At 37.9% G+C, this 22911-nt stretch overlaps 1 protein-coding gene across 1 annotated transcript in view; it reads right to left on the bottom strand.

Annotated features, from left to right (window-relative positions):
* The window catches only part of ca10a (carbonic anhydrase 10 (inactive)a), a 244855-nt gene that overhangs the window by 87378 nt on the left and 134566 nt on the right, over positions 1-22911 (bottom strand). The window lies entirely within an intron of this gene.

Here is a 22911-nt window from a genome sequence, read left to right as displayed (position 1 = left end):
TTCAACCTGTTGGATTGTTTTACACACAGTGAAGCATCTTGAATAGCGAGAAAATATCCCTCTCTACTATTTCCCAAATAACAGCACAACGAGCCGAAAATCAGCATTACCCATCATAAGATGTTCATTATCCTAAGTGGTATATGGATAACACTTAAGATATATACAGTGCCTCATTTCATAACCAAAGACGTGTGATATGGTAACCAGTGTTCCATTTAACAAACATAATTAACTACATCACATTCGGGTCCTTTCATTCCTGCAGACAAGAAACAGAACTGAAATGCATTTTAATAATGCAAAGGGCAGTCCCTCAGCGCTTTTTTTTTCTCAGCTGTCCTGTACCACATCCAGATCAGCTGCCTGAAAACAAGATGAGTGGCTTACACAGCCCCAACCTTAAATATAATTAAACTGATACTGATTGGCAAATTAGTGAACAGAGGTATTTTTGCAGAGTGATGAATCATTTTGGTTCAATGTCCTTTTAAGCAGATGTTCTGTCTCATTTGTGCTGTATTTTCTCCCATATTCAGCCCTGACCCTTTTACTTTAAGTGTTCGGCAAAGACGGTGTTCACATTTATCTACCTGCTGTGTTCCCATCTGCCTGAAGAGAGATGGCTTAGTACAGAATACCAGGACAGCCTTCCCTTTGAGTTGAATTGACAGAACAGAACAAAAAGCAACAAAAAAAAAACTTGCAACTTCTCACTTCCTTTTCTTTAACGTAAACAGAAGTTGGAATAGAACAGATGCTTAGGTGGAATGCAAGTGTACAAAATGAAATGAAAACAATCCTCAATTGCCAAGTGCATGTGTATGTGTGCACATGCAGTACATGTTCAGACGTCGAGAAGCTTGCCAGGCACTCACAGAAGTTTTGCTGTATGCTATTGTAAAAAAGCTCATCCGCATTGAGTGTGTCACAGTGGTGTACCTCTCTAGCTCAGCACCTTTATATCCTCGGCTGTGTGCAGTTTGCCATTAGGGGTTAGGAGATATTCAAGAGATGGCACACTGAATCCATGCCAGGGCTTTGAAAAGCATACTGTACAATGCACTGCTGTCAGGACATAGAACACAGAATGCTTTCAATTTGTGCCCTTTATGTTCCCTGAAATTGGAGGAAGAATGTGGAGGGGAGGAAGGTCACAGGGCTCATTAAGTGTGAAAGTGCTGCAGTTAATATAATGCTTTGGAGCTTGAAACATTGCAGACCCACTGGATCACACGACGAGTTGTTTGACTCAGTGGGCTTGTTCACATCTTGGCCAGGAAAGAATGGCATGTTCATTAATTTTGAAGAATAAAGGAATATCGGAATAAAATGCAACACTGTTTTATTCCCTATCACCCTCTAGCACTGTGGGCTTCAGCACACTTTCAGGACAGGCTTATTATATTACGACATGCATACAGCTTGGGGGTGACACGCAACAGGATAGGACATCTTCACAGAAGATTAACAGTCAATTAACAATAAAGGTAACAACAGTAGTCCCAGAGTCCTTAGTGTGTCCCATTTACAGTTCATTTACATAATTCATACCATGCATGCGGGCAAGTCTAAGACAGTTGCCTCAATGATAATGGTCTCTAAGCAGACTCCTTTGGATACACTTCTGCCATGTCACATAGAATTACCAAAGGACTCCAGACAATTTATACACAAACATAATTAATGCGCTAATTCCAGACCACTCAAGATACATATAATTTACTATTTTCTGACAGGAATCAGTTCAAACAAGGGCAGCAAGATTGATTACTAGTCTTCTCCTGTCAGGTTAAAAGAAATTAATTCCGTTAATCTTGAACAAAGTGGATTTAGGATTCTTTCAACAAGTGGACGTGAGGAAAAAACTGCCAAACCATGTTCTTGAAGCAGATCCTTTGAGATCTTTCAAGTAATAACTGGACAACATCCTAGAATCACAAAGCTACTTGCAACTAAATGAACAAATTAAGCAGAACAGCCTCCTCTAATTTGTAATGCTTCTTCAATGATGTTCTAAAATACAATATATTAACATGTAATAAAGAGTAAAATCTGTTCATAAATCTGCATTATGTTATAGATAAAAAAAAGAATCACTGTCACTTTCATACGGATTTCAAATTTCAAAGGTGTACCGTCTACCAAATAGAGTCCCATAACTTGTGTTCACCAGCAGGGGGAGGATTGAGACTGAGATACGCAGATACACCACAGAAAGCCAATAACCCAGCATTCAGATTTAAAATGTCTTCAGCAGAGGATACATAAAGGATGAGATAATTTTCATTTAAAGCATTTGTATTGTGAAGGACTGTTTTAAGGCAGTAAACTTTTGCTTTCTCTCTCTCTCTGGAATTGCTTTTTCTCTCTCTCTGGAATAGCTTGCACAAAATGGTTGCAGATGGAAAGAAAATGTTCTTTTTCATATTTTAACATTTTTTTCTAGCAACCACTGCAGAAACGCAAGTCCATTAGAATTTTATTACTTTTAATATGCATGCAAAATTGGCTTGAATCCTCTTCACAAATTTTGTCAATTGACATCTTACTTGTTTTACAGAACACAAGACGCCAACACGCTCAGGCAGAGGTAGTAAAGAGCAACGGTTTTAAATTCACAGGGCTGTCCCCTTTATTGTCAGTTTTCTGCTCTAAAACAGTAAAAACATCTGCCAGCTCTAGGGGCTGCTGAGACTGCAGTCCATCCCTCGCCGGGGCCCATCTGTCAGACTGGAATGCTCAGAAGCCACAAGGCAGCCTGTGAGAAGGGAACTTCTGATGCACTTAAGGCAAGATTTCCAGTGGCCACCACCTTCAGTGATGTGGGCTGACACATCCATTCTTGCAGAGAATAGCTGCCAAGGGGTAGCAGACTGTGCTGAATTTTACATGAAGCTGTCAATCTGACATGTGGAGCTGTAGTTTTAAGGACTAACTCGAGGGAACAGGCAAAAGAGCCATCACCTTCTAATGTGTCACTCTGAAACACTGTTCCCCTTTCAGCCCTCTTAACAAATCCATTTAGCTATCATCTGTCTCATTCTTCCTTGTGTAAGCTTGATTAATCGAGTAGCTCTATTATTTTGTGACTGGACACAGTGCAGAGAACAACATAGTCAAAGTAAGGAAATACAGGCCTGAAGAAAGAAAAGAACAGAAGAGGAAAAAAGCTCCACAAAAATTAGTATTTGGCTTATTGCATATAACAACCGGATATCAGAGGGAAAAATGTCCATTCATCTGTCATTCTATACTGTACAGTATGTCAATCATTTAATTCAATCTATATATGTGTTAAAACAATGCTTTTAGTATTGTTTTATCACACCTACATACTTGAAATTAGTCTTGAATGGGAAGTGTTTTTGAGTCTTCTTCCATTATACAGTATAAGGTTTCTCATATAAGAAAAGGTTATTTATTTATAAGTCCTCCTAACTTTCAGCAAACTGGACCATTATAGTGTATTTTGCTGTTTTTTAGAAAAGGTACTATCAAGCACTTAAAGGGATTCTTTTATTACGGTTTGTCATTATCAGCACTCAGAAGCAATTTTGCATAGGTTATTTTCAAGAAAATGAAAACTCACACTAGTTATTGTAACTACTCATAATAAAAAGCCAAAAATAAGTAATAATAGGTTTGCTACCCAAGATACATTAAAAAATACTGTAGAAACCAAGAGCCCTGTAGAGAAGCATAAGGAATATTAAACCATTTACCATTTTTAACAGAAAAAAAGATTTCTGAATATCAGCTTTGAAACATATTTTTTGAAATGTAGAATTCCCTAGCCTCAAATTCAATTAAAAATATTATAAAGGTGCTCTAATATTTCTGCAAACAAAAGAAGTGAAATTTGTAGAATAAAATCACAAATCTTTCTACTTCAGACTAAAAATCAAGCTTGCTGAGAATTAAAAACTGCAAATTTGTATCACAGCCTTTTCAGTTGATAATTCTGGACAGATCAAAACCACTGTGGTAGCAGGCTACAGATTCATACTGAATTCAATTACAGGCAGTTTTCCTCTGGGGCATCATAGGTTATCTGGTATTCTCATTTGAAACTCTCTGCGTTCTCTTGCACTAAAAAGATATTCTGTAGGCTCCTTGGCAACAGCAAAAGGATGGAAGAAACAACAGCATCAATTAGTGCATAATAAATTATTTATCCCAGCCTTTTCAATTTCTAATTATGTTGTGCTAAATCTATACTGTTTAGCAGCAACATTTTTTCTCCTCATCTTCCTGATGAGATTGGATTCAGTAACACACTGAAGAGTATGCAGCTGCAGGATTAAATATAAATATGAAGAGGAAATAAGAGCTTCTAATGGATGAGGATTAACACAGTTTTAATTATTTTGTGTTTGTAAGGTAACATTTACATATGAAACAGCAGGATGGCATTAAAAGGGCACTACAACGGTAAGCTGAAACAGCAGGGTGGTGTGGCACCCTGCCTTTTCCTTCAAGAAGAATCACTAATGAAATAGTTCAATCCTCCAAAACCAACAGCAATTAAGAAAGATCTTTCACGATGTGGCCTGCAGAGCAACAGATTTCGCCTTTGCACTAGACACCACGTTTCTACAATGGAAACTTCTGAGTAATGTCAGCATAACTAGGTCGAATGCAAAGAACACCTCTTAAACACTCCTGTGACAAGTAGGTCAATCTTTTCGTGGAATTGCATAACCATACCCTGCTCAAATGGAAATGTTTTTTTTAGAAAAAAAGATTAAGAAATCATTACTTACTAAATCATTAGTTAAACTAATTAATCTATGGAAAACTGTGATACATCCATTAAGGTAAACAACCAGAACACTGATAAAATATAATGCACCTATTTATTGTTCCGTATGACATATTCATATACAAATATAATCATACAGTTTCTTTCTGCATATTATGATTATATTAACAATAGTAATGAAAGAAAATATCTATATGCCAGAGAGACACATTCTAACCATATTTCTTACAAGTGCAGAGTAGTGCAAATGAAAGATTTTAGATGGGAACATTTTGTCTCTACACTGTCCTAGAAAACCAAGTTGGAAGTTACAGTGATCTTGAAGATGAAGCTGAATTAATCCCCTGTGGTTCTTTAGGTGCCTGATCGTCTCAAGACATTACAAGGTTACAAATCATCAAGATGTCCACTTCTTGTAATACAAAACTGAGGTGAAATGTTGTTTAAATCAATACTAAACCACAATATTTTGTTTGCAGTGCAAAATCACTATCTTTCTGACTCAAGTGTTTGCCCTTTACAAGCCAGCAATTACAAGTGTTGTGATTTATATGAAACTGTTCTCTTGCTGTTTTAACTTCCAATGATTAACATACTTTCCCCTACAAGAATACTACACTGCCTTAACAATTTGCAGAAATGAAAATGGTAATGTCTCACGTTGGAATTTTTAGTTTTAAAGGCAGAAAAAACTTTTTGGGAACCGTCTTTTCCAAACTAATGTGAACAAATCTAGTTTCTGAATCAGGGTATGTGTCATTATGGGATATTGCCACCTTCAGTCACATATGGAGGCATCAGGCAAAGCTGATAGCCATATAATTATTACGAAGTTACAATTCTAAGAGACTGAAGGATTAATTAAAAAGCCCAAAATATTATTCCAACCTAAAATATAGTTTTGCAACGCCCACCATACTGTACATCACCAATGGGTTAGCACTAATTGGGAAAAAGATATGGCCTTCACTAAGCAAGCTTGAGCAGCCACTCGGTTACCTGTCGGGTAGCAAGCAAAGGATTCTCTGTAAGAGCACACCAATCAAAAAGCCTGGACGTGCTTAGCTGGTTGTACTCTGCTGTTCAGGGAACTCTGGTCACAGGCCACAGCAGAAATAGTCCAGACCCAGACCAATGATGCTTATGCTTATGATTTCACCAGCTCTCTGAAAAAGTGCATTTTTTAATTAGATGATGAATTCTGCTTGCATACAAATGACTCCGTAGATACTGATGGTATAAATCTCAATTTGTCTTTTTTTTAGAATTACATCGTGTAATATGATATAATAAAGTAAGATTTTGTTCTATTATTTAAATTATAGTCATTTAAATGAAAGGCACACATTCTGTAAAAGGGCAACTGTGGCATGATGTTTATGGTCAGTCTATACCTGACACCACTAGGTCTTCTCCATCTGCTCAGCTTTAAATGTGGATTTTAAGACAGCTTTTCCAGGATAGAAACCACAGGAATTTCCTTTCTGTTCCCATGGTGCATAACTGGAGTATTCTCAAGTGATCCTGTAAGGGCTGTGGACACAGTAAGCTCTTCTACAATTTCAATATGATACATTAATTGTTTTAAAGCTAAGTATTCTTACAAATCAGAGGAGACTATTTGGCCCATCTAGCCTATTGGGCTCTTAGTGGCTAATTGATCCAAGGATTTCATCCAACCATTTCTTGAAAGATACCAGGGTATTGGTTTTGATAACATGGCTGTGTAGCTCGTTCTAGACTCCTGCAACATTTTGAGTAAAGAAGTGTCTCCTGTTGTGAGTTTTAAATGCACAACCCTGTAATTTCCAACTGCAGTACATGGAAAAAAATATCCTTGAGTTCAGTTCTTGAACTTTAACAGCACACATTTTACAGGGTCTTAATTTTTGTTCCGGTTAAGCACTGAATTAAAATATGTGTTTAATGGGTCAAGTTTGCCTTTTTTTCCAATTCATAAGCAGTTGCTAATTGAAAAATGCCAGTAAAACAGCAGGGTTGCCCATTTTCAGTTACTAGCTGGGAATGTGGCAGAAACCCAAACCCAACCTGAACGTATGCATCAGAAGAAACAAACTAAGGTTACAAATAGTACTGCACAGGTTAAAAATGTTTTTGTCACACTGTATAGGTACTGAGTGAATTAGAGATGTACAGTATGGTGAGCATTCCCCCTTCCCAAGGCCAAGTGAATTCCTAAACAAATGAACTAGCATTGGCCTGTGCCGATAACCATGCTCCAACCCTTATGTAAAAACAGTCTTCTGTCAGAAAACCCTGCCACTATGATGTGTTCTTAAAAAAAGAAGGCTTTTATTATGAGTTGCCTGGACTAGCTGATGACATTGCAGAATTCATCATAGCCTTGAACATTTCATTGCCAAGCAGGGTCTTTTTATAGCCTTTTTATAGCTAGAGCAGCAACCAGAAATTACTGTGAAACCACAATTGTATTGTATTGTGTGTAGCTGTGCTGGAAAGTTTTACAAGATTCCTTCTGACTGAGACCGAGCACTTCTCTGTCTGAAGTGCACTGATTGTTTGCCTTTCTTTACTGCTAAGATTCTTTAAAGACTTAAACCATCAGCATTCCAAGTAATTCTGGAACTACAGTGTGTTATTTATGTACACTATTTATATACTTATCTAGCTATTTATGTGTGGCAGAAGACACTGATTTTACAAAGACAAGACTATTTATCTTCTTTTGTGCCAGACATTTTAACGATACAGTACTCTGAAAACATAAATAAGGCTGTGTTATAAAATAAAATAATATAATTGCCTAATTAAAGACAGTGTGTGGGGCAGAGAGTATTTATAGCTAAAGCAAGAATGCCTTTTAAAAATCATTGTAATAAATGTCAACAAGACAAGATTCAAATCTAGATGTTTAAATATATTTTAATTAAATAAACCAGATTGCTAATTATTTGTATTATTAATTACATACATTTATCCCCTATTAACTGCCCTTGACCAGCTGTCATTCTTTAAAAGGCTGAGATTTGCAGTCCCAGTTAATATCTGCATCTGTTCTACTTTTCTGTAGTCATGTTAAATACAGACTGCTTCTACGAAGGATCTTCTCCACTGTCTGTTTAGATTTTTTCCCAACTTATCAATCTTCCTGTGTTTCCATATGTTTCTAAAGTATGTGCTACCTGTGTCAGAAACTTGCAGCACTTTAGGGCATGTTTGAGTGCTCTATGCTCACAGGATAAAATATTATTGGAAAAATAGCAATGTATTGCTTTGTATACAGCAGTGTCCTTGCAAACATTTTGAGATTTAATAGCCCGCCCAATACAGCTTGAAAGGAGACATTTACTGAAAAGGACAACTTTATTTATATATATTTATTTAATTTTTCACCAAAGAAGGCTTCATCTTTTTTATAGTGCTTGTCCTTGGCAACAATGTACGAGTTCAGAACGCAATGTGAATCTGATAAAAGAGTGTTACGTAAGTTTCACTCTTCTCTCTGTCAATGAAGAAATTCTAAAATAAAATAAACTGGAGCAGAAAGAAGGAGGTGGGGAATCCACAGAAAGTCTTAGAGAAACACACAGGTATTGCATCTGAAAAGGGAACCAAAGAGAATAGGTAAACAACAAAGGAACAGGTAATTAAGTACTTGTACCTAAATACCAGGAGTATAAGGAAGAGAACATGAGAGATACAGTAGAAGCTACTGCATTCACATGTAATTATGATGTAAGTGGAATCACAGAGTGATGGGGACAAATACAGCATTAGTGAATACACAGTGTTCCAGATGTTATTTACCGTAATATCATTATTGACCTCTTTATCCATTTTCTGTCACAATTGTAATCCCTCCTCTTAAGGGCGCTCCGGCTATTTCACATTTTAGTTGATTTTGTGCACCTGCCTCCTATCCAGCCCCTCCTTATACAAGCCAGACGTTCACACTATTCCGGGCTCTGCATTGGAAGACGGACGCCCGGAGGCCCTCCTACCACCAAGTCACCCTACGTCCAAGGCTTCCTTTCGGCGTCCTTACCCAACTGAGTCCAGGGCTCAGAGCGCCTGGTCCCGTCATCCACATTTTTATTCCCTCTCCCTGCACCAGATCCTGTTCCAGTTTTTAACGTTGTCTTGTTTTGTCTTGGATGGATCATCCAGTACTGGAACTTTGGATTTCACCCTGGATTTCCCTTTGGACCCCCCTGGACTTGTTCGCCCTGGCCACGCCCCCCGAGCACCAGTACACAGTTGTCATGCCCCCCTGTTCGTCATCCTGCCCAGTTTCTCGTTGTCTCCTCCCCGTGTCTGTTTCACTCCCTTCCGGATTCTGCCATCTGCATAGGGTTCTGATCTACGCTTCGTTACAAACTGCTTCCAATTCAGGGTCGCGAGGGAGCCAGAGTCCATCCTGACAAGCATCAGGTAATAGAAAGGATACGCCCTGAGACTGGAATGCCAGTCCATCGCAGGCCCAATGTCACACAAGGGCCAACTTTTTTTACAGAAGTTAAGTAGCCTACTGGTATGTTTTTGGACCAGAGCATCCAGAGGAAAGCCACACGAGCACAAGGAGAATATACAAACCCCCAGAAATGGAATCTAGGACTAAATGCTGTGAGGCAGCAATGCTTACCACTGCACCACCATGCCACACCTATCATTATTCATGATTTTTAATTTAAAGTTTAAAGTTAATTTAGTTAGTCGTGACTTCTTAATATTATTCGTGTGATTATTATTTGCATATATAAATAGCACTTTTCATCCCAAGGGACCCCAAAGTTATTTACATTTAAACAGAGACACACATCATCATGGGAGTTTTAATGACCAAGCAGTCACCTTAACTTCTCATCTGAAGGACAAAATTATGATACCAGATTAATAATATATCAATTATAATGCAATTGAATATCATGACAGTGGGAAATACAGTATGTGCAAAAGGAGAAGTGGTTATCATGGCATATTTTACATTTCCTCACACAGACCACTGAAAATATATAAGAAATAATAGACAGGGTCAATAACACCTAAGAGAGGGAGTGCCAGTATTGATCTGGTCTTTTTTAAACAGTTGGGTTATAGTATGAAAAACAGAGGTGAGAGACCCACTGGGAAACTGTGATGATAATTTGATATACTGTACTTCAAAGCATACCAAATTATGCTTTATATATATAGTTTCAAACTGTACAAGTCCAAAACAAAGATTCATATTTTCAGGAAAACAGATCAAGGAAAATGTATATTTAAAATAAGTACAATAAGTTAGGATACATATAGAATTGGTAGATGGCATCAGGTATTTTACTTGATGCATAGAACAAATTAATTCAACAAGTTAAAGTCTAAACATCATTTAAGTATCCTAGGTACTATTGAGAAGCAATAAAAAGCCAAACAGAATATATACAAATCACTAGCAAGACCTCATTAAAATATTTTGTGTAATGTTGGTGACTATGCCACAGAAAATAAATTGCTGCTCTGGAATCAGTACAGAGAACACAGACTAGACAGAGTCTAGGGCTTAAAGGAATATCTTGTTCTGATAGCCTTAAAGAACTGAATCTAAATTTTAGAACTGAATTTTAGTCTTGAGCAGACAAGACTACAAGGGGACTGCATGACTTTGAAACAGTTTGAAAAGGAAGAGCTGAAGTATAGGAGCTCCTTTGTAAAGACCTATTGTTCTCAATGTGGTCAACACTGTTTAATAAAATGTTCATATCAATAAATACTTGTAAGTAGTGTGCAAACAATTAATGCTTATCAAAAATATTTTCTGACAATTGAAAAAATAATTATTAGTCTTTATGTTGTACTCAAGTTTGAGATGGTTAAAAATAATGTGTTTCTGGACAATTTGGAACAAAAGGACAAAAGATCACCTTCACTTATTTACAACAAAATCTAACCATGATGCAGTAAACCTGTTGCTGTTCAAAAATATTTCTGCATGATGCCATAATGATGTGAGAATAGAATATTAATTCCAAGAACTTCATAGTCCTTGTTTTGAAAATGAACTCTCATTCTTTTGTATCTGGGAAGCATTGTTCCATAACACCGACTGACTTTACTGATGGTGATGACTGTAGCAGTATGATTACTGCTACTGAAGTATTGGGCACTGAAATGTTTTGGTATCCGAATGCTGTGTACAGTACGTGTTCCACAAAGTGGTCACCTATCATCCTTTAGCTTTTCTAATGTATAGATAAACACAATAAATGGATGCATTTACTTATTTACTTTTTAATTGGCATTTGTAAAATTAATGTATCTGCTAAAGTCTGTTCATTTTCTTTCCATGAATTCCATCCTTTGATGAAATGATTAGATTTGTGTACTGTAAAATGGGGTGTTGTTTGGGATGTGGACTGGAATGTACCTTCTGGAGGAGACATCATCTTGAATCAAGTAAATAAAAATAATAACCACAATGAGGCTTAAAAATTAGTCACCTTTACAGCTCTGTAGAAAACAAAAGAAGGTGTTTTACAACACTAATGAAAAAATGCAGTTTTGAAGTGAAATCCTGTGTGGAAAAGTACAGTTGTAATAGACTGAATTTTAAAGATAGTACATCGGTACATTCATTGGAGAAAACTCAGTTCATTGTATTTAGAAACTTTTGTGGTTTATACATGAAGCCTAAAAATGCTCATAAAATATTTCAAGGTCAAGTAACTTTTTTGATATCTAGCTAAAAAAACATTTTACAGAGAAAACAATTAGAAATTAAATTTGTTTTGTGCAATTTAGATTAAACTGAACACTGTCATATTTCATGTCATTTAGGAAAGTGATGGTATTTAAATAATGCCTTGATTAATGTCAAGAGAAAGTGATACATTTGACTGCTGTTCGTGCAAAACAGGCATTTGGATCCATTACTTTCAATTCATCTCTTTCAAAGTGTCATACGTACAGTGAATAATGGGAGACCAAAATTGCACCCTTGAGGAACTGCCTATGACAGACAGTGTGAATTAGACTTTTCAGAGGAAACTTCATCACAAAAGATAGCAGGAACATCTGAAATCCAATTCCTTCAGAGTGTTACCTTTCTAATGATATTGGCATCACACAGCAGCTTACCTAGAAGCAACGTGTGGTTAGATGCTATCAAAAAAAGAAAATGTCACAGGAAAAAACTGTCCAGGAGAATAAATATTTACTACAGGCCTTAGATATCTATCAGGTCACAATTTCCTTTTAGCAATGGTGTCTCAGTTTCAAGACCACTTAACAAAAAATAAGGACCAAAACCAGTTGGAGTTGAGAACAAGCAATATGCTCTCTGGGACTTGGGGAGATGCAAGAGGCTGGGTTTGATTCTCACGGGACAGGTTTCTTCAGAAGAGAGGGTCAAGGTGTCAGCATGAACAATAAAGGGCCTGGTGTTTTCAAGTCATAAACACCTGGTGGAAATGTAAGTGGTGGGAAAAAGAAATAAAAAACAAGCTGCATTTGAAAAGATTTGGAAATAAATGTGGAAAATAAAAAACATGTTTCTGGAGTTTTCAAAATAGGTGAGATTTAAACATAGTAACAAAGGTGATTTCTTTCTCCAGAGCAGTCTTTTACAAACAGAGTGACAAATCAATGCAAGCTAAACAGAGACATGTACCCTGAACCCAGGACACACATCATCATGCTATTGTACACGCACAGATACATTATATTTTATAGTTCAGGTGGGTAGATGCGTCAGTATGCGTAGTCTGCAAAGGAACAAGTAATAGGTTTATTCCATGCTAAAAAGATGCTAAAAACACAACGTTTTGGCTGTGAAGCCTTCTTCTGAAGAAACGTTGTGTTTTCTCTCTTCTCTTTTCAGCATGGAATAAACCTATTACTTGTTCCTTTGCGATATATTGTATATATACACTACATTCTTCTTCTTTGTGTTTGAACATAGGTTCGGAATTCTGGTTATACACAATTTGGTAGAGACAAAGAAATGGAGCAAATTTTGCACTACGACAAAAACCTGTGAATAAGATCCTTAAATGAGTGTGACACTGGCAAGAAGAAAATACTAAATCATCGCCCAACACTTTACAGATCACAGACTGAAAAAATACCATTTGATGAGAAGAATTGAGAAAATATGATTTGATGAGAAGAATAAATTATTACAAAGGGTCATCACAGATTGTCTCAAAAGAGATGAGGCTAACTACAACAACCTGATTAACTCCAGCTACAGTACAGTGAAGCTAAGCAGGTGTGAGCCTGGTCAGTACCTGGATGGGAGACCTCCTGGGAAAAACTAAGGTTGCTGCTGGAAGAGGTGTTAGTGGGGCCAGCAGGGGGCACTCACCCTACAGTCCATGTGGGTCCTAATGCCCCAGTATAGTGACGGGGACACTATACTGTAAACAGGCGCCGTCCTTCGGATGAGACGTAAAACCGAGGTCCTGACTCTCTGTGGTCATTAAAAATCCCAGCGCGTTTCTCGAGAAGAGTAGGGGTGTAACCCTGGCGTCCTGGCCAAGTTTCCCATTGGCCCTTACCAATCATGGCCTCCTAATAATCCCCATCTATGAATTGGCTTCATTACTCTGCTCTCCTCCCCACTGATAGCTGATGTGCGGTGAGCGTTCTGGTATACTATAGCTGCCGTCACATCATCCAGGTGGATGCTGCACATTGGAGGTGGTGGAGGGGAGTCCCCATTACCTGTAAAGTGCTTTGAGTGGGGTGTCCAGAAAAGCAATTATTATTATTATTAATACTCAAAATCTAGTCTTGAGATTTACTGACATTTTTAAGTAAGAAGCAAACCACTAGACACATTTCCATGCTAGGACTTAAAACCTTCATAACAAATACACCTTAGGATGTCTGTTTTACTCAGTTTTCTATTTTGTTCTTTTGCAACCTAATCCCAGTAAGGGTAGCGCCTTTAGATCAAACAGGTGAAGATAATGTGCTGCTTTTACTCTTTTTTTAAACACAAACTCACACTGAAACAAATCCATTTGAATGTGAAATATGGAACATTGACTGTCAGACACACAGATTCAAAATAAACATTTTATGGTTGACTTGATTATTGAGTGCACACTTAAAAATCCAAGATAAAAAACATTCAAGAGACACCAAGGATGCACTTTGCTGCTCATATTACTGTAATTCATCATGTCTTGGCGTTTGTACTGGATAATCCAGGGTTTGCATTACACTTTCGAGGGAGAAAGCCATTTACAAGAAAAGATGAAAAGCAAACAACTGATGCATTACCACCAAGCAGGGGTAATGTATAACACATTCTCATATCTCAAAATGGTTAGAAAGCGATTGATGAGATGAGCAGTATCCTCTCCCCCCGAAAAAATAAGAAATGTTATTCATGTTTCAATCATCAAAGCTCATCTAATATTTATTTTGTGTCTGCTCTCTATACAATGTAACTGCTTGGATTTTCCTTTACTCTTTTTACAAAGGGAGGACATATTTGATCTTGTGAACTCTTATATACTGTAAATGTCATTTCCTATAACAAATTGACAACTCAAGGCCTTAGGAAGAGGGTAAGATTAGCTCACTTAAAGTTGGTCCACTTACTGTAATTAGACCGACTTCTCTGTCCTACAAAAGTCTGAAATTGTGAATGCATTAAGAACACAGCAATCAGCTCTAAGGTATCCATTACAGTACACTCTAATATTGCTACAGTATATTTGTATATATGTAGATAAAAAGTTCAATATAAATATTTTGCAACATTTCCAAGGTCTCACAGGATAATATTGACATTGTAATGTCCATGCAGCCAGTATTATACATCTGTATGCATTCTTAGACTAATTTCCTGCTAGTTATTTTTATTGCATTTATTTATATGGGTTATCAAGAAAATGGGTTAGATGGGTTTACTAGAAACAAGAATGGGTATTGTGATACTGTAAATGTTCTTTAAAACTTAATCTGTGGAAACTTCTTGTTTATGTTATGAGGCATGGCAGACTCACTTATCCACTATCGGTCTAATTCCTCTTACCCTTCAGGACGCATTTTGAAAACTTCTGTTGTTTGTGATTATTGAGAGGGAGAAATGCCTCATTTGAATATACATGGCCCTTCACATGCTCTGTCTTAGCTTTCCTTTAGAGCTTCTACGGTATGCGACATACCGTAGTATACATTAGCGGGGCTGCAATTTGGTTCAACCAAAACCTTGAGATGAATTGTCTTGACTTTTGGAGGAGTGTATTTGTAAAAACATGGTTTTGAAAATCATAAAAACTATGTTTCTTCATATTATAATTGGCTGTTAATATTATATGTGAATATCTCAGTTTTGTCATGTCCAATGATCTACTCGGTTCCAAAGTTGCTAAAACAATAAAGGAACTCCCTTTGAAGGCAGGTTGCGAAATGAGCCTGGGTCATGTCACAAGCTGACATTCGGACATTGTCATTGTCGAACATTATGGGTTGAGCTAGTCAGTTAGGGGACTTCTCGGCTTCAGCAAAAAAGCAGCTTCTGAAACTTCCCAGGTGCCTGGAGCCTTATGCAAGAGATGTGCGTTCCTCCACTTGGCACCATCTCTATGATATGACAAAGTGAAACTTGCAAAAGAATCAATTGGGAATTCCAAATTGGGTGGGTACTCTAAACAAGGAAAATGCTTAACAAATATATAAATATGTTTGTCATTCTTTTCTGATTGCTTGTACTGTCTGATTTCCTTTTATCAGAAATTAGTGGCAGGTCTAAACGTTGACAATTGGATTCAGAAAATACTAATGTATACCGTACAGTAGATGATGCACATTTAATTAAGAAGAAAATGTGGATGCACTTGACAGCATTTCTCCCGTTCTGAAAAAGGTTCTGCATGGTTACATTTTTACCCCTTTTTAAAGCACTGCAAAGCTTCAGGTTAAAGCCATCTGGTTAATCCAACTGACAATTTTATTATTTTTTAAAATTATTATTATTGTCTTTGAGGAGAAAGTTTTAAGTGCAAGAACATCAAAGCCCGCTATAACCATGCCCTGGGGCTCTTTCTGTGCTTGGTCTAAGAGGTGAAGGACATTCCCCCTGTAAGCCCCTATCTCCATTCACACAGGCTTTGAAACAGACTTCATGTCCTAATTTAACTTGTTACAGTTAACTTTCTCATACTATTGTTTTTTTTTCAGTTATGTTGAGGTCCATTACAGGAGTTAATTTTGATGCCAGGCTCTGTCATTTTGTTGAGATATTCACAAAGGCATATGCCGTTTTCTGTTTTACTCCAGGCTTATGTAAAGTACAGTAAATGTACAATGGAGCATTCCAGGCATGTAACATGCTTACTACAACAAAATTGGTACAGATGGCGTGTGTGGTTTCGCTTATAAATAAGAGTGTAGGGTAAAATAATGCTCGTCCTAAAAAAATAAATACAATACCACAGCAGACATCCAATACACAAAATGAGGCAATTGTAGAGCTATATGGATAAACTTAGGATCAGTTGATATCAAAGAAGCAGAAATACAATGCCATCAGATATGTATAGGGTCATATAGTCTCTCTTTATCTGTTGTTCATTAATAACAGCAGTAGGGGACCTCATCTCATGCAGTAAACACCCAGTTTAAATATTCGTGGGGCATCATAGTTTCCCACCCACTTTCTTGTCAAACAAATATCCTGGAGAAGGAGTGTTTATATCGCTCACGTTCAAACATTGTGCATTGGCTGTTGTAATACTTTCCTTACCACGAAAGAAATAATGTACCAGTTTAATAAATCAGCTGGGAGAAACAAGACAATGATATCCACCAAGTCATGCATCTTAGGAGAGAAAGTCAATTAAATAATATTGGCATAATGTAAAGTCTTGTGGAGCCATGGTGTACATCAAGATTCTTGCCGCTGCCTGATAAGAAATTAGAAAAAGGAACAAGACCGCAAGATTAAGATCTATTTCAATAGATTTTCTGCAGCTTTGAGGCTAACACTGGAAGGTGTTACTGATCAGACATCTCACCTCTACCATGCAGCAGCTATTTATATTGGAATGAATAACAACAATAAAATAAAAATATCTTTATAATCCATTACAGCGTGCTGCCCTTTCGGATGAAGAGCACTGAGCCCTAACCTTCACCGTGAAGGATTAGCATGGTGCGATTGGTTCGTCTTGAGCTCAGATCAATCTAACCATTTCATTAATCCAAATCCCAGGGATTCTTTTCCCCTCTGACAATACACAGGATGTTCCATTAAGCACAGCTCTCCTTTATCATTTGAACCTTTGAGAAAGAGGTTTCTAGAGTAATAATCCGGAACATGTATTTGGTGGAATACATACCCACAGGGAAAGAAAATATACTTAACTCTTTGATACAACACTGCCCTGCCAAAAACTAGAATTCCCATGCAATGCTTTGAAGTCAGGGAAAGGCTCATTTATTACATTACCTACTAAGTCAGACACAGGCACAAAATCTTTTCTTAAATAAGAAACTGTTAGTTTTAATGAGAAAAGAGATTCAAATAATTACATGACAAATTCATGAATGAAGTAGCACATTCATTACAAAAAGAGGTTAAAGATCAGTAAACTTAATTAGATTAAAAGGAGAAAAACGATTCATAATCGGTTAAAAGACATTAAAAACAACTACATTGTTTTAACTGCTGTATTGTCAACTGTTAGTGTAACAAAAGCTCATTCTTCCACTAAGGTTTTGAGATATCTAAACCGATTTGTTAACGAGGCAGCGCAGCATATTTAAAAGGAGGATGGCCATTCAACTTCCCACACACTGACTGAAAGAGGTTACGAACTTTCTGAAGCTGGAGAAAATAAAATACACCTTGCAGGGATAAGCTAAAAGACTTTAAACATTATGGCAGCCCTTATACTATAAACACTGTACATAGTATAAGGGACTACATATACCTGTTGCATACAGTAAGTGAGATGAGAAGGAGACTAAAACTTAATCATGTTCTTTTTATTAAACATTAAAGCTTTATTTAATATGTGCTACTTCAATGTTTCAATGAAGTAAAGTTGAAAAAAATACAAAAAGGTCACTGCATTCTAATTCACAAACCAATGCTTCACCTTAAACTTCAATCTTCCACATTTATGTGACAAGCATGCAGATTTACATTCAGTATTTATCCTGAATCAACTGATCTGTTGGTGGGTAGCAAACCATGCACTTCTGATGCTGAAAACTGATCTGTCCTTTGCAGGATTTCCTCGCAAGAAACACAGTAGAAACATGGTTATCACAAATAGGCATGGGGTATAAATTTGAGACATTTAAGATTTAAGGGTTTACCCCTTTATCCTCGTAAAACATACTGTAGCATGTGAAAAGAACTAATTCCAATGCCTTAGAAATACAGTAGCTCAGGATGTTGTGCTATTCACTATTTCCAAATTATCAAGATTAAATAAGATTAAATACAATGATCTTAATGTACAACCCCTTGTGTTGTTTAAATTGATGCTTTTGTACCAAGTGTCTCTGTATTATAGACTACAACCTGGGAAACCCACAGAGCACTGGGTACCACAGCTTTGCTTGGCTAGCATCACAGAACAATGTGGATATCGCAAGTCCTAGCTGCTACCAATCTCCTGTAGCCTACGACTTCTGACCATTCAGCATGGATGGAGGAGTCTGTTCAAAATGTGATGAAACATACCTTGAAACATCATAGCCTATGATGCAACACTGGCAGGTTGGGCCTCAGGTATTAGCAGAAAGAGGGAATAATGTTGTCAAGTGCCTTAGAGATTTACAAAAATTCACTCTAGTGGATTCTGCTGCCTTTTCAGTGTTGAGACTAAAATCTGAGAAGTAATGGGCAGCCTTTCACCAAACTGTTTGGATGCCTTTCCAACTCTCAGCTTTGCAAATATGAAAAAACTAATCAACTTTATAGGTTTTTTTTAATATTCAAAAGCAGTATTTCAAGCACTGCATTATACAATATATTCCCCATTTTGTAGAGGTGTATTGGTAAGCCACTTGCTTCTTTTTCCACCACACAAGTGTTACGATCCCTGCCTCCCGGCAACGAAAGAGGCAGAAGAAGGCGTAGTCTTAGTTCATTAGTCTACCTATCAGTGTACGCTTTTACCACCACACCTCCGTCTCATCTTGTATTTAAGCACTAGTCTTTCCCTACCTCCTCGCTCAGTATTGGTTTTCCTTTCGAGCTACTTAGTTGCGCTACGCCTTCTACCTCTTCGTACTGTTCTGGTTCCGACTTTGGTTTCTCCCCTTTTACTACGTTTTTTGGATTACGGCTCGGCTTCGGTTGCGCTCTCTCAGTTTGGATCTCTGGCTTCCCCTGGACTCTCGGCTCTCTCCTTCGTCTACGGTTTTGGATTACGGTCTGGCTTTGGCTACTCTCTCCCTGTTTGGATCTCTGGCTTCCCCTGGACTCTCTCCTTCGACTACGGCATTTGGATCACGACTTTTCTCTATCGGCTCCTGCAAGTGGGTTCATTACTTTGGTTTCGGTTTCACTGGCCGAATCCTTAACAACAAGAAAGGAGCAGGAGTTTGTCATCAGGTGGAGAATGAACTCTTACTGATTATATGATTATCTGTGATACAGAACAATCTATAAAGCACCACTTCCTACCAAAAGCACTGTGAGCCCCCCATTTTCTGACAGGCTGGTGGAACTGAGCCTTTTTCGTCTTGAACAGAGAAGACTAACAGAAGACCTGATACAACTATGTAAAATTCACAAAGTCATCAACAAAGTCAACCCAGCAGATTCCTTCCAACTGAGCAGAAAACAACAAAGTTCTTAAATTCACTTTAAGGAACAGGAGGCACTTCTTTACTCAAAGGGTTGTGGGAATGTGGAACAAAACTACACTGCCATGTTACTGAAGCCAATTTCCTGGTTTCTGGATGAGATCTTTGGTTCTATTAACTACTAACTACAAAACAGGATAGATGGATTGAATGGCCTCCTCTCATTTGTAACTGGGGCGCTCACCCTGCGGTCCATGTGGGTCCTAATGCCCCAGTATAGTGACGGGGACACTATACTGTAAACAGGCGCCGTCCTTCGGATGAGACGTAAAACCGAGGTCCTGACTCTCTGTGGTCATTAAAAATCCCAGCGCGTTTCTCGAGAAGAGTAGGGGTGTAACCCCGGCGTCCTGGCCAAGTTTCCCATTGGCCCTTACCAATCATGGCCTCCTAATAATCCCCATCTATAAATTGGCTACATCAATCTGTTCTCCTCCCCACTAATACAGTAGCTGATGTGTGGTGAGCGTTCTGGCGCACTATGGCTGCCGTCGCATCATCCAGGTGGATGCTGCACATTGGTGGTGGTGGAAGGGAGTCCACATTACCTGTAAAGCACTTTGAGTGGAATGTCTAGAAAAGCGCTATATAAGTGTAAGAAATTATTATTATTATTATTATTATTATTATAATTAACTGTTCTTATGTTCTAATGAATAGTGTGTCTGTTCCTTGGAGCTAGGGACCAGAGGAGATTGATCTGCTGTGGAGCATCCCATGATATACAGGTGGAGGATTTTAGTTTCATGAGCCACAAAAAATGTTTCCTCTGGTTAAATACAAGCTAGCAATCAGGACGGATATTAAATAAACAAAAGTCTACTTGTTGTTTCTGTGTTAATTCCAGGTACAACACACATACTGTACGTAAGCATCTGATATACAGTACATGCAATTAAATTAACGGAAATGGTTCAATGCCTGTTCTTAAGAGGATTGATATTAGTTTTTGAATTTTCCACTTAAGGTACACAACCTTAGCATTTTAAACAAAGTTGTATTGTTCTGCTGCTGCTAATGATTCTGAGGTCATGGCAACCCAAAGAGGGATCAAAGGAGGTCCAAAGTCTATTCATTTAAATCGATCGTTTAACTGCTGAACAGTCCTTTAAACACAACAACACCGGTCTCTTAACATTTTATACAGTACATATTGATGCCACATAAAGATGGCTTTTCCTGCAGTTTATATCTGTCTTTTTCAAAGCTTCCCCCTGCACCAGAGTTACCCAGAGCCTATCCTGGCTAGCAAAGGGTGCAAGGAAGGGTACAGCATGAACGAGATGCCAGACTATCGCTGGGCAGACAGACAGACACTTACACATTTTCACCTAGGGCCAGTTTTCCCAGAAGACTGTTAACCTACCAGTATGTCTGCACTGTGAGGAAAGCCATGTGAACACATGGGAGAACACACAAACTCTATATAGTGTAGATAGTACTTCAGGTCCCGAACTGAACCCAAGACCTCAGCGCTGGAGGGCAGCAATGCTAACCACCCTTTAGATATTCAACAAAACCTAAGTTAGACTTAATGTTTTATTTAACTGACTATAACTTCAGGGTATATAGTTAAGTGTTTATCATTTGGAAAATATGGTAATGCAGAAGAGAAGCTAAAGTGTATATATTTAATGAAAAGCAAATGAAAAATGTTCAACTTGTCCAGCTTTATATGTATATATACAGTACTTGTCTAATATTTGTTTTGACAATTATTCAATAAGAAAACTTGATTTAGCATTCATACTGAGGATACAGATACATATATTATCTAAAATAATCTTCAATGTAATTTGCTTCCAGAAGTCCAATTTGGTGACTGAAAATAAAGGATGCAAGCAAAATGATCTTAAGAATGCCATATTTATTTCAAGGAATTTCTCCACAGACGCTGGTAGCGATTAAAACACCTTTTCACAAGGCTTCTTCTGACATATTGAAAGGCATTGCAAGATTTATGTCGTCTTTACTGCAGCTTGACGAGTTGGGTAGTGTTTTATAGCCCCTGTTTCGACTCAGGGAGGTAAAGGAAATAATACGTTTTCTTCATTTTCAACAGAAGAGGAATCAATCATTTAATCTCCACTGAAGTGGAGGAGAAACAGTTCAGTGGGGCTCCAGCAATTCAGGATTTTTTTTAATACGGATGACAGATGAAGAGGCACGCACGTATTCCAAGCACAAGAATTGCAGCTTCTGTTGCACAGAAATAAATTCAAGGAGCTATTAACATTTTTATAAACAGCAGCAAGCATGAACCCACTGTTAGTGTACAGCTACGCTCTGAAGAGTGATCACCTTTGCAGAAGTGACCACACGAAGCAGGTGCTGTGTGACAAAGGATTTGTGTGTGCTCCCTTCTTGCTGGCAAAGCAAAATATTTAGGATAAAACAGAAACAAGAGGATATTTTCAGAGCCCTGCTGGGCTGGGAGGGGAAGGAGGTAGGCAAAGGCAAGAAAACCGCCAGATCTCTCAGGCACAGCCTGGTCCTCTCACCCCCTCAAGTCTTTAGAATATCACACCACATGCTAGTCTCAGTTTCTGCGCAGTGGGAGGCAACTGCAGAAAGGTCATAGTGTTAATGGATCGCAAACATTTATTAGCCAGTGTTAGCAGTGGGATACCCACAAGCTCCCATTGCGTGATATTATAAGAAAGCAGGGGGTTACTTGGAGGCCAAGGAACCTAACTATGAAGAAGAAACAAAGTAAATTAAGTAAATGGATGGGTTCACACTCCATGGGAAACTGTTCCACCAGAGCTGACCTTCATTACCATGCACCCACATTTATGAGAGCTTTCCTGGGGAAATACTTTTAAAAACAACCCATTACCATTGGAAAAACCCAGCTGAATGACTCAAGATGGTCCACTTATGAACAAGATAGGTTTCCCCCAATGTTTGGAAGGAATACCTTAGGTCTCCCAAGGTACCGACTTCAGACTTAGGCTGTGTATTAGGTTCAGAACCCCAGCCCCTTTGCTAATCTCTTTCAATCAAGATTTATCTTCAAGTTAGCATTTTTATAAAGTGGCTTTTTGATCTTACAATCTTAAGTGCTTGCATGTTCTGAATACTGTAGATTACTTTAGTGGTGAAGAGTTTTAATGGTGACCTTTAAAGGTTCATTTTGTATCAGCTGCCAATCACTGATAAGGACTTTTAAATAGTTTTGAAATAATAAGAACAGCGAAAAAACAATATAGGGATTGTGGATTGTCTGTATATACAGTACAGTATTTTCAGTTGTATATCGCACACAGCTATTGGTCACTTTGGCTGGAATCTATACGGTTTACAAATGCCTTATCTTTGCTGTTTGCAATAAGAGCTACTGT

The sequence above is a fragment of the Atractosteus spatula genome, chromosome 11 (assembly GCF_055471065.1).
Source record: "Atractosteus spatula isolate fAtrSpa1 chromosome 11, fAtrSpa1.hap1, whole genome shotgun sequence".
Classification (NCBI taxonomy): domain Eukaryota; kingdom Metazoa; phylum Chordata; class Actinopteri; order Semionotiformes; family Lepisosteidae; genus Atractosteus; species Atractosteus spatula.
This window is presented reverse-complemented; position numbering and strand designations above follow the sequence as displayed.